The sequence below is a fragment of the Hyperolius riggenbachi genome, chromosome 10 (assembly GCF_040937935.1).
Source record: "Hyperolius riggenbachi isolate aHypRig1 chromosome 10, aHypRig1.pri, whole genome shotgun sequence".
Taxonomy (NCBI): Eukaryota; Metazoa; Chordata; class Amphibia; order Anura; family Hyperoliidae; genus Hyperolius; species Hyperolius riggenbachi.
In genome coordinates this window covers 75,803,688-75,816,854 of record NC_090655.1, presented here as the reverse complement: position 1 = coordinate 75,816,854, position 13,167 = coordinate 75,803,688, and the positions used below count along the sequence as shown (strand labels likewise).

Sequence of the window (13,167 nt, the reverse complement as noted above, 5' to 3'; positions counted from 1 at the left end):
TTGTCCTTTATAGCCTACCAGACCCGAGACAAAGCTACGTAAGGCAAGAAAAGATGCATCACACAGACCCACCCAGGTTTACTCTGTTTTTGTTAGTGGTTAGGGCTCTTACATGAGGGCATGTCAATGTTGTGGAAGAGTCTAGTACTGAACAATCTGCACGCAAACTGTTTTTGGAAGCTACCGTACTCAATTTGCTGTATCTGTTTTAAATGCAATTTGTGTAATCTGCCCATGTGTGGGTGGGCTCTGCATATTGAAAAATGTGACTTTAGCCAAAAGTCAAATTCTTGAAGAATCAAGCTTGCTGCGATGTTGCCTCCTGTCAACCCTCCCCTCATCTGCCCCATTTACTCCTCTTAGGTATCAGGCAGGAACTTACCTCTGTGCTTACCTTAGGTATACAGTAATTACTGTATACAGTATTGTGCCTGGCGGGTCTATATCTTGATATACAACCTCTTTAATAGAGATTGCCAGTGACCTGCTTATTTTTCCAGTTTTGATGCGAATGAGGTGGCAGTTTATTTGCAGCTTTTAATTAAACCAACCAAATTTGGGTTGCTTTCATTTTTTCCGAATTTGGATTGGCCAAGTACCCAGCTGAAATCTCACTGCAACAAAATGTGCTTCAAGTCAGACAAAAATTGTCTAAATCCCTTGATCCTCACAGCTCTTTTATACTCCACCGTAACCTTCAGTCTTAGACTGTCTGTAAGTTGTGGTGCTTTATGTAAAACATTGGGTTACTTTGCTTATTTCAATATTACTAAACTTTCTTAAAGAGGAACCCAGAATTGAACTTCATCCCAATCAGTAGCTGATCTCCCCCTTTCCCACGAGTAATCTTTGCCTTTTCTTGAATAGATCATCAAGTGGGTCTGTATGGCTGATATTGTGGTGAAATCCCTCCTACAGTGTGATGTCATGACCTTGGTCCTGACAGTTTGCTGTCTGAGAACCTCGTTGCATTGTGGGAAATAACGGCTTTTTCCAACTGCCAAGCAAGCAATATCGCTCTTTGCATAAAACTCTCAGTAACGAACGTTCCGTACAGATCATAAAGCTGTCACCACCAGTGCTAAATTTCGGAATGTAAAGCAAGGAGAGGAAAGCTTTTACAGTGGGGAAACCCTGACTAAATCTGTAAATGAATATTTTAAACAATAAGCAAATGTGTTCATTGTTGTTTTCACTACAGTTCCTCTTTAAAGAGAATCTGAAGCCAAAATCTTTGTTTTTGTTTCATACTGTGGACCTCTTCATTAATCTGTTTAAAAGTGTTCTGCCGCATACCTGGCAGAACCAGTAGTCGTGTCCCCAGAAATGATCTGTTTACATGCCACAACCAATTTGGTCAAAGAAAATCCTGCCAGCAAGAGACAGAGCAGTTTACCTGAGCTCTACCTCTTCACTTGTCAATAGTTGCCTATCTCCTCCGCCGTTCTCTTATCCCCCCCCCCCACCCTTACTAATTAAACCGTTCCTCATGTGACACATTCAGCTGCACATGCAACCAGACCATCATGCTCTATGCCCAATAGGTTGATGCGTGTCCATACGCGTACTCGCGTCCCGACTTGAGCCGCGACCCGGAAGCTGTCATGGGTTGCGGACATTTTATCCAGGTAGTCCTGTTTTTATGTTTTTTTTTTTTTATAATCTAAAAACCGGAGAGGGGGAACAGCGGCAGTAAGGTGATTGAAATAATCTGCAATTTAAGTGCTATCCATCTACCGTATATACTCTCATATAAGCCAGACTTTTGGGACAAGGAAAGTGTCCCAAAAGTGAAGGGGTCGGCTTATATGCGGTGTGTGTGTGGTGTGTGTTATCTCTCATTGTTCCTGGCAGCGTCTCTCAAGCAGCTCTACTGGTTAGATTAACAGGTTTCACTTCCTTCTTGTCCTGGGGGGCCACTTCCTGTTCCCTTGCAGTTCCCTATTCTGCCACTAGATGTCAGCAGCAAGTACAAAGCTGTAAGGGAGATGAGAAGATGGCCAATGAGGAGAGGTAGCTATATGTACACTTCACAACACACTGCACCATATACACCCTATGCATACTTTGCATAATCCTACACATGCACTGTATTATCCTACACATGCACTTTGCATCACATTCACCACATACAGGGGGAGACGCTCTGCCTACATACAGGGGGTAGACTAGGGGGAGACATTGAGGGGGGTCAGCTTATCCACGGGTCAAACATTATTATGGCGTTTCAGGGGCAAAAGTTGGTGGGTTGGCTTATACACAAGTATATACGGTATATCATTTTTAGCAGTTTTTATTCTGACTTCAGATTCTCTTTAAGGTTGTGTCCCAGCTAACAGTCACATGGGGATTTAGTTTTAATTGACTGCCCTGTTCATTCCTATTTTTGGCTCAGTAATAGTGCAGTGCTTTGCAGTTTTCCAGTCTTTTGTAAGTAAAGGACGGGTCGCTGTAGAGGACTCTTTGTCCTTTGCTCAGTTGTTACTCTAGAAATTGCAATGGTCATATTTATATATGCTTTGTGCTGGCCTATGGTGGCAGATGGTCCTAATTATTTATAATATAGATTTGACAGCCCGATTTTATGTACAGCCTCTTGTTCAGGCTTTTGGGTCCAACCTGCTTTCTGCTACCATTGTTACAAATGACCTAAATCCAAAAGGCAATTTTCATTTAACAATGGCTGAGTATCCCTCTCTGATTCACAACAAAAGGTTGCAATCTCTCATTAAAGGGTATTTCATCACTGAAGGGCTGAGTTTCGGTTTTCAGCCTACAATTGTATAGTTGCACAGAAAAAAACAATAATGAATTATATAAAATGGTCCTCCATTGGTCTTTACTGACACTGTGTACAAGCATAATGCAACAGTGAAGGAAAATGGGTTACTTATGACTGTATTACATGCAGTACCAATTGGAATCTTCAGGTATCCTGTGAGGTAGGAGTCAATGTTTAAGCTACTCACCATTACACTAGCTAGTTCATCCTGTTGGTTTCTTGCAATGCTCAGCAGTCTCCTAGCAATAGGTGTTTACTTGGAATTAAATTGGTTCCATGAATCGGGACGGCCCAGATTGAATGTAGGATACATCTGGATTCTGCCCTGAGTGTGTCTTAGCACAATTATCTATTTGGAGGACACATAAAGCATATTTTGATGGATTACACCATCAAAAAATGTTTTTAGCAACAAATTATTGGTACCTAAAATCCCAGACCAAAGCAAAACTATGTTCACTCTATCACTGGGACAATTTTTACAGTTAACACCATTCCAAATTCTGAAAGCGGTTAGGTCAGCCAGAAAGTTGATTGTTTTCCAGGGACACATATAAATGTGTAAAAACCTTGGCCAAAGTGGAACTGTACCGGCTGACATTTTCTGTAGTGTTTTGATGGCATCCATTGAAGGATAGCCTGAGCATTTTGTTATTTAGTTGATGGCAGATTCTTGGCATCGTGGTGTAGCAGTGTTCTCCCCAGAATTTTTTTTCCAGGCGGGTGGCATGAAAAAGTAGCCCGGTGGGGCGAGATGAGAGAATGCAGGGCTGGTGCTTCTCTGTGCAACTCTGCTTACAGTAGAGAAGGTGAGCCGATGACAGCCGGATGCTCACCAAAACTAGCCGGGGGGAGCACTGTGTAGGCTGGGAAAAAGGGAGTGAGGAAAGGTGCAGAACAGGGAGGGCCACTACTTCCTAGATATCTTTACTTCCTCTTTTGTTGATTACACCTGAAGAATAGGACATTGCAGGCACAATGTAAAGGTATCTATGTACATAATTGATTCTATTTAATAAATGCAAGCAGAGTTTAAAAGTATCACACTAGTAAAATGCATACATGACTGGTAATCTGGTCGGTACACACACTCTAAGGCCCCATTCACACCTAAAACCGCAAAACGCCAGCCATTACTGCTAGGGTTTTGCGGGAGTGATTTTTCTGCGATTAACGTGGAAAAATCACTGGACACTGCAGCATTTTGGGAGCGATCGCGATTAGTGGTGCTATGCATGCTAATCGTGAATCGCCGGCAAAACGCTGCATGTTACGCGTTTGCGGTTAATGCTAACAGTGAGAACACTGCCATAGGCTTGGGCTAGCGGTTTTTACAAACTGCTAGCGGTTTGCTCTGAGCGGGAATCGTGCGATTCCCACTCAAGTGGGAATGGGGCCTAAGGCCTGGAACCCTCTAGGAGCACTTTTCTGAGTGCTTTTTGATTTGAAAAGCTCTTGCTAACGTAATGCTATGAATTTGATCCCACTTGAGTGATGTGATTTTATAAAAATCTCTCATAGCATTGTATTAGCAAGAGCTTTTTCAAATCGCTATCGCTTAGAAAAGACTGCTAGTGGTTTTAAGCCCTAATATTGCATGGCTATTTTAGGCCAATATGGGCATGTGCACATCAGAACTGGATCAGGAAGCAGCAGAAAAAGGTTGCCTTGTCTGAAGAATCCTGGTTTCTTTTAGAACATGTGGGTGCTGCCTTGACAACACGCCACTTATCAAAAGATTGTTGCAGACTATCTACAGCCTCGGATATAAGTCAACTTTGTGTATATGTCAACCCAAATATTTGCCCCTATACCCTTTCATGGCACACTCATGAAAAAATGTTCCCAAATGCAGCCATAGTACCCTATGGTCCCAAAGTGCAGCTATTCACACAGCCAGTACCCGCAAAACAGTGCCTCATAATACTGCATGTTTAAAAAGGGGGAATGGGTTGCACAAGTGTGAGTGAAACAAAATGAGGTCTGCTCAACCAACATTCGTACAAGTTTTACTTCATCGTATATAGTATTCTAAAAAAGCTAATGGAAGTAACAAAAGTGCAGGGTAAATGCAGAGACACACACAGGCAATAACAAGGTGTGTAACACCATGAACACTGCTCTGGAATATAAAGTGTAAAGTGTGCATCTCTAGACTAAAGCGTCCCTTACATTTACCCTCGACTTTTGGCTCTTTTAACCTCTTGCCGATCACCTAACGGATGGCGGAGACAGAGACACTGTTATTCCTCAGTGAGTCCATATGGCATCTCGCGAGGAGCTCCCGTCAGAAAACACAGCGGGGCCCAGCGATCAGCCTGCTGTTGGAGGAAAAATGAGGGGAATGGACAATACTAAGTATGTGGACAAAATGAGGGGAATGGACAATACAGAAGTATGTGGACCCAGCATGAACATACCTCTGTACTTGCCTCAGGTAGTTATGCCTTGGGTCAGGTATACTTGAAACTTTTACCAAAGACTTGACATGAATATTAACCTATTTAAACTATTCCTATACAGGACTGAAAGGGAACCTGAGACGAGAAGCGTCTCAGGTTCCATACTTACCTGGGGCTTCCTTAAGCTCTCTTGAGGCTGCTCGTCCCTTGCCGTCTCCCCAGGTGGCTCCTGTTGCCCAAAAGCTTGGCCGAGCCGTGCTTCATCACGCATGCGCTGGTTTATCTACGCACACTCCTGCGGCTGGCAGTGTTGTGTGCTTGCGCATTACTTTTGCTCAAGCTTTAAGGCCGAATTGCGAGGGACCAGGTAAGTATGGTACCTAAGATGCTTTTTGTCTCAGGTACACTTTATAGCACACCTGAAGTGAGGAGAATATGTAGGCTGACGTTTTTATTTCCTTTTAAACAATACAAATCTAAAAGTAAAAATACTGTAATTGTTCACAGCGCAGGTATATTCTTCTTCCAACGTTTCTTCCACTCCACCACCTGTATGCACTCAAAGTTCAAATAAAGTAAACAGGGATGCTCTCAGTGGAAATGGTACAATTCGCTTTATTTCTGAAAAAAAGGGCAAATACAGGTAAGATGAGGTGAGCACTTACTTTCAGAGGGCCCTAATCCACTTAGGACCCTCCCCAGGCATGTAACGCTTCCCACTCCTTGTGGAACTAAAACCTCAATGTGGGATCCTGTATCCGTGCTGCCCGCTCTTGTCCCAACTAGTTTCGGCTACTGCCGTCAACATGTTTTTGTTTTTTTTTGTATGCGGCAAAACGCTGCGCATTTGCTCAAGAGTGACTCCTGCCTAAGTCATTACTGAGCAAATAAAGGAGAAAGCTCTCTGCTTCTTAAGCCTCATACACATGTCTGACTAAAGTCGGCTGAGGCGGCCGATAATGACTGCCTCAGCCGATAGTTAGGCGTGTGTATGGCAGCACCCGGCCGCCGTTCTGCAAGCGATCCACCAGGCAGATCAACTTGTCCAAACGACGGCCAACTTCTTTGTACAGGTCGGCCCAGCCATGTCATCTGATCCCTGACCAGCGACATGAGTCAAAGGTGTGTACGCACCTTTACCTGGATACAGCAGGATGCATTGTTTGCACAGCTTTAAAGAGGAACTCCAGTGAAAATAATGTAGTAAAAAAAGTGCTTCATTTTTTTACCATAATTATGTATAAATGATTTAGTCAGTGTTTGCTCATTGTAAAATCTTTCCTCTCCCAGATTCACATTCTGACATTTATTACATGGTGACATTGTTACTGTGGGCAGGTTATTTAGCTGTTTCTAGCTGCTCTGTCTGTTAGACAGCTAATAACCGCTATTTCCTGTCTCTGAACATTGTTACATTGTAGCAGTTTGCCAGCAGTACCGCGGTCTTCAGAGCCTCTTGTGGGAGGGGTTTCAGCACAAAATCAGTCACACAGCGCCCCCTGATGGTCTGTTTGTGAAAATCATTGTCTTTCTCATGTAAAATGGGGTATCAGCTACTGATTGGGAAAAAGTTCAATTCTTGGTTGGAGTTTCTCTTTAAAGGATACCGGAAATGACCTGAGATAGACATGTGTATGTACAGTGCCAAGCACACAAATAACTATGCTGTGTTCCTTTTTTTCTTTCTCTGCCTGAAAGAGTTAAATATCAGGTATGTAAGTGGCTGACTCTGTCCTGACTCAGACAGGAAGTGACTACAGTGTGACCCTCACTGATGAGAAATTCCACTTTTTATCTCTTTCTTGCTCTCAGAAGCCATTTTTTTCTAGGAAAGTGTTTTATAGCTGGAATTTCTTATCAGTGAGGGTTACACTGTAGTCACTTCCTAAGTCCGGACTGAGTCAGCCACTTACATACCTGATATTTAACTCTTTCAGGCAGAGAAAGAAAAAAAGGAACACAGCATAGATATTTGTGTGCTAGGCACTGTATCTCATCATGTCACATGTCACTTTGAGTATCCTTTAACCTCCTTAGCGGTAACCCCGTGCTGGACACGGGGTAAGCCGCCGGAGGGTGCCGCTCAGGCCCTGCTGGGCCGATTTTCATAATTTTTTTTTTTGCTGGACGCAGCTAGCACTTTGCTAGCTGCGCCAGCACTCTGATCGCCGCCGGCCCCCGCCCGGTCGCCGCTATCTGATGCGGCGCGCGCCCCCCCCCCAGACCCCGTGCGCTGCCTGGCCAATCAGTGCCAGGCAGCGCCGAGGGGTTGTTCGGGACTCCCAATGATGTCCCGACGTCGGTGACGTCATCCCGCCCCGTCGCCATGGCGACGGGGGAAGCCCTCCAGGAAATCCCGTTCTTTGAACGGGATTTCCTGATCGCCTATCGCCGGAGGCGATCGGCGGGGCTGGGGGGATGCCGCTGAGCAGCGGCTATCATGTAGCGAGCCCTGGGCTCACTACATGATTTAAAAAAATAAATAAATAAAAAAAACTGCTGCGCTGCCCCCTGGCGGAATTTTTCATACCGCCAGGGGGGTTAAAGGGAACCTGAAATGAGGAAAATTATTTAAAATAAACACATGACGTAGCTGCAAATGAATATTATATACTAACCTCACCGTCAGTTCCTCTCAGAAGCTCACCATTTTCTTCTTACAGTGATCCCTTCCAGACCTTTTGTCAGAACGGAAATATACCAGTTGCTGTCAGTTATATATCAGCAGCTGTCAGTTACAACTGAATGTGCAAGGTAATGTCAAAGTTTCCCTACGGCTTAAGTGGGCGAAATTAAAGTTTAACAGTGTGCTGACCCGGAAGCTGTTATGGAGTAAAGGCCATTTTTAAAATGGAGGATGGAGAATTCCATTGCTCACAGTGGACAAATGGGGCGCAGGAGAGGAGAAAGAAATTCAGTAGACTACACAGGAGGTTAGTATGACCTGTGTATGGTTATTTTGATTTTTTATTTTCAGTTCAGGTTCTCTTTAGACTGAAAGAGGAACTGAAGTCAGAAGAATATGGAGGCTGCCATATTTATTTCCTTTTAAACAATACCAGTTGTCTGGCTGCCCTGCTAATCAATTTGGCTGCAGTAGTGTCTGAATCACACCAGAAACAGGTATGCAGCTAATCTTGTCAGATCTGACAATAATGTCAAACACCTGATCTGCTGCATGCTTGTTCAGGGTCTATGGCTAAAAATATTAGAGGCAGAGGATCAGCAAGACAGCCAGGCAATGTGCATTGTTAAAAATGAAATAAATGTCAGCCTCCATATCCATCTTGCTTCAGTTGCCCTTTAACACAATCTGATAATTTTAGACTGCAATGGCCATCTTATTACCGTAATTAGCAGCGAAGTGAACTGAAAAGTGTTAACCCTTTCAAGGAACATAGAAACCAGTCATATGTTTTTAGCTATTAGTTATGTTATGTTTAATGCTTTAAACCATAGATAATAATTCCTTTTTTTGTATAGCGTTTTTCTACTGTCAGACTCAAAGCGCTTATGAGGCAGCCACTAGAGCGCACTCAGTAGGCAGTAGCAGTGTTAGGGAGTCTCGCCAGAAGAACTCCTTACTAAATAGGTAATGGCTTACTGAACAGGCAAAGCCGAGATTACCCAAATAAAAAATTTTATTGAAAAAAAAATTACAATAAAAAAAAACAAAAACCTAAATACCGTATATACTCGCAAGCAAGCCGAATTTTTGACCCCCAAAAAGGGAGTCAAAAGTTGGGGGGTCGGCTTGCTTGCGAGTCACCTGTGGTCCGCGCGGCCGCCGCCATCACCTGAGCTGGCGCCGCATCTTCTATTATTCCCCTCTCCACTCGTAAAGTAATTCACTCACAGCAGCGCGCCCCACGGGGCTGCTGTGATGACGAGGCAGGAAGCCATAGAGAGAGAGCGGCTTCCTGTAACTATGGGAACCGCTCTCTCTCTCTCTATGGCTTCCTGCCTCGTCATCACAGCAGCCCCGTGGGGCGCGCTGCTGTGAGTGAATTACTTTACGAGCGGAGAGGGGAATAATAAGATGCGGCGCCAGCTCAGGTAATAGCGGGGAAGAGGAGGGGGCACTATCTATACTGGGCACTGTACTAGCTATACTGGGGCACTATACTGGGCACTACCTATCTATACTGGGCACTATACTAGCTATACTGGGAACTACCTACCTATTCTGGACACTATACTAGCTATACAGGGCACTATACTGGGCATTACCTACCTATACTGGGCACTATACTAGCTAAACTGGGGCACTACCTACCCATACTGGGCACTACCTACCCATACTGGGCACTACCTACCCATACTGGGCACTACCTACCCATACTGGGCACTACCTACCCATACTGGGCACTACCTACCCATACTGGGCACTATACTAGCTATACTGGGCACTATACTAGCTATACTGGGGAACTACCTACCTATACTGGGCACTATACTAGCTATACTGGGACACACTGGGGTGATCACGAGGCCAGCATTTCCTACCCCCGGCTTATGAGGGTCAATCATTTTTTTCTTCTTTTTTTCAGGTAAAAGTTGGGGCGGTCGGCTTATATGCGGGTCGACTTGCTTGCGAGTATATACGGTAGTTACCTAAGGGTCTGAACTATGTAAATATGCATTTGAAGGGGGTATACTACGAACATTTTTTAAATTATAAGCTTGTAAATAGTGATGGACGCAAAATGGAAAAAATGCACCTTTATTAATAAAATATTGGTGCCATACATTGTGATAGAGACAAAATTTAAATGGTGTCATAACCGAGACAAACGGGCAAATAAAATGCATAGGTTTTAATTAAGGTAGCATGGATTATTTTAAAGCTATAATGGCCGAAACCTGAGAAATAATTAATTTTTTAATTTTTTTTCCCTATTAATCCTGTTAAAATGCATTTATAAAAAAAAAATAATTCTTAGCAAAATGTACCATCCAAAGAAAGCCTAATTAGTGGCGGAAAAAACAAGATATAGATCAATAAATTGTGATAATTAGTGATAGTTATTATCGAATGAATGGGATGTGAAAATTGCTCTGATGCATAAGGTGAAAAATCCCTGCAGGCTGAAATGGTTAAATATGGGTCCTCAACCCCTGGGCTGTGGCCCACTGGAGGGCCGCAGGCTGCTCTTAGCTAGGTCGTGCAGTCTGTCATGACTCATCACAGTGCAGAGAGAAGTGTCACTGAAGTTTGCCTGGAGCTATAGAGAAGAGCCATCTGCAGCCATTGTTACTGCTGCCACCTAGTGTGTCTTATTTGTAGTGCAGCATGCTTTCTGCATATCCGGACACCGGGTGGCAGCAGTGAGGATGACTGGGACGCTCTGGTCTCTTGCCACTGCCAGCCACAGAGTTCAGTCTGCACAGTGCAAGGAGGTAAGCAGCTGATGCTGGAAGCTAGTGAGGGAAGAAGAATGGAAGGTTAAAAGCGACTGTGGGGAGGAGGGAAGTGTGAAGTGGGTGTAGTGAGGTGGAATGGGTGAACTGAGTGTGGGGAGGAGGGTAAAGGGAAGGGTAAAAGTGAGGGGAGGCAGATTAGGGTAGGAAATGACTGCCAGTAGATAAGGAAGCCCAGGCAGTACCCCCTTCGCACCACTTGACACACCAAATGTAACTTTCCAAAATGCTGAGGGCGATGAAGATAGTGGTTAGGTAGGGCTGGTGTTCCCAGGACTTCTTTATGTAATGACCCTGCTTGTAGAACAAGACCGCACCCCCGAACCCCCCCCCCTTCTTTTGCAGAAATTACAGCCTCTAAGCACTTCCTATTGGTTCCAATTCTGGTTAATTGTATTTAGGACCATTCCTCTTTATAAAACCTCTCTACTTCGTTCAAGTTTGATGGCTTCCGAGCATGGACAGCTCTCTTTAACTCACACCACACATTTTTCAATTATATTCAGGCCTGGGGACTGAGATGGCCATTCCAGAACGTTGTACTTGTTCCTCTGCATGAATGCCTTAGTAGATTTTGAGCAGTGTTTAGGGTCGTTGTCTTGTTGAAAGATCCAGGCCTGGTGCAGCTTCAGCCTTGTCACTGATTCCTGGACGTTGGTCTCCAGAATCTGCTGATACTGAGTGGAATCCATGCGTCCCTCAACTTTGACAAGATTCCCAGTCCCTGTGCTGGCCACACAGCCCCACAGCATGATGGAACCACCACCATATTTTACTGTGAGTAGCAGGTGTTTTTCTTGGAATGCTGTGTTCTTTTTGTTAGCCCCAAATAACTCCATTTTAGTTTCATTAGTCCACAGCACCTTATTCCAAAATGAAGCTGGCTTGTCCAAATGTACTTTAGCATACCTCAAGCGGCTCTGTTTGTGCTGTGGCCAGAGAAAAGGCTTCCTCTGCATCTCTCTCGCATACAGCATCTCCTTGTGTAAAGTGCGCAGAATGGTTGAACGATGCACAGTGACTCTATCTGCAGCAAGATGCTGTTGTAGGTCTTTGGTGCTGGTCTGTGGGTTGACACTGACTGTTCTCACCATTCAACGCTTCTGTTTAGCTGAGATTTTTCTTGGTCTGCCACTTCTAGCCTTAGATTGAACTGAGCCTGTGGTCTTCCATTTCCTCAATATGTTCCGAACTGTGGAAACAGACAGCTTTCTGTATCCTTCCCCCTAAACCATGATATTGAACAATCTTTGTCTTCAGATCATTAGAGAGTTGTTTTGAGACCCTCATGTTTCCACTCTTCAGATAAAATTAAGAGGGAAACTTACAAATGACCCCCTTAAATACTCTTTCTTCACCTGTGTATGTAGGGTAGAGGTCACTGAGCTTACCAAGGCAATTTGAGTTCCAATAATTAGTTCTAAAGTTTTGGAAACAATAAAATGACAACAGTGCCAAAATTTATGCACCTGCCTAATTTTATTTAAACACTATTTTTACACTTTCTGTAAATCCAATAAACTTCACTTCTCAAATATCCTATATGACATATTTAACTGACATTTTTTATCATATCAACCAACAATTTATACAGGAAAATCATGACGATTAACAAGGTTGCCCAAACTTTCGCATCCCACTGTATATTCCCTGATCCAATAAGATTTTTTTTTTTTTTTTTTTTTTACCTTTTATTTTCTCAGTTCAAAGTGAAAAATACTGTCCACGCTGTAGCATTGTTTCAGAATCAAATTTCCACATAATAAATTGTGACAGGTACATAATTTAAGTTTTATGATAAATGGTGGAAATTACAAACAAACAAAATTTAGGTGTCATAAGTAGGGATAATGCTATTGCTGATTAAATACAGACATAACTTAAATGTCAAATCTGCTCTGGTCCATAGGGGGGAAACAAGGTCTGGATTTGAAATGGTTGAATATGCTATAAATATTAGCACTGTACACTAATGCTTAAATTTGGTTAGCCTCTGAAATTACTGTAAGTGCTGGAAGCCAGCATTGTGCAGTGCTGGGATTTTCCTAGCCAATCTCCTCTGCTTTAACCAACCAGTTTCTGATGGTTAATTTAAGGGTTAGGGTGTTAAAAGGAAAGCAATCCTGGCTAGCTGCTAAGGTCAGCGAGATGCTTCTTAGCAAGCCATTTATGCATAAGGCTTACCGGTATGTGAACAAATATAACCAAAATATTTAAAAATGGCAATTACAGTGAATAATACAATATACGTAGCCTTTCTGGATTCTGGCAAATACAGATAAAGCTGCCAGACATTGGAGTCATTAAACCTTTCGTCACCAGGTCTTTTTTTTTTTTTTTTCAGATCCACAAAAGATTTGTAATATAACATTACAAATCTTTTGTGGATCTGAAAAAAAAAAAGACCTGGTGACGAAAGGTTTAATGACTCCAATGTCTGGCAGCTTTATCTGTACAGAACAGCAGTCGATAGCAATACCACATTGATCTCAGTAGCAACATACTCTGATAACTAATCTATAAGAGAGCAGCCAGGCCCTGCGGGGAGACCAAGCCTGGGAT

The 13,167-nt window shown here is 43.3% G+C and overlaps 1 protein-coding gene across 3 annotated transcripts in view; it reads left to right on the top strand.

Moving 5' to 3' along the window:
* The window catches only part of KIF20B (kinesin family member 20B), a 175,136-nt gene that overhangs the window by 102,344 nt on the left and 59,625 nt on the right, over window positions 1-13,167 (top strand). The window lies entirely within an intron of this gene.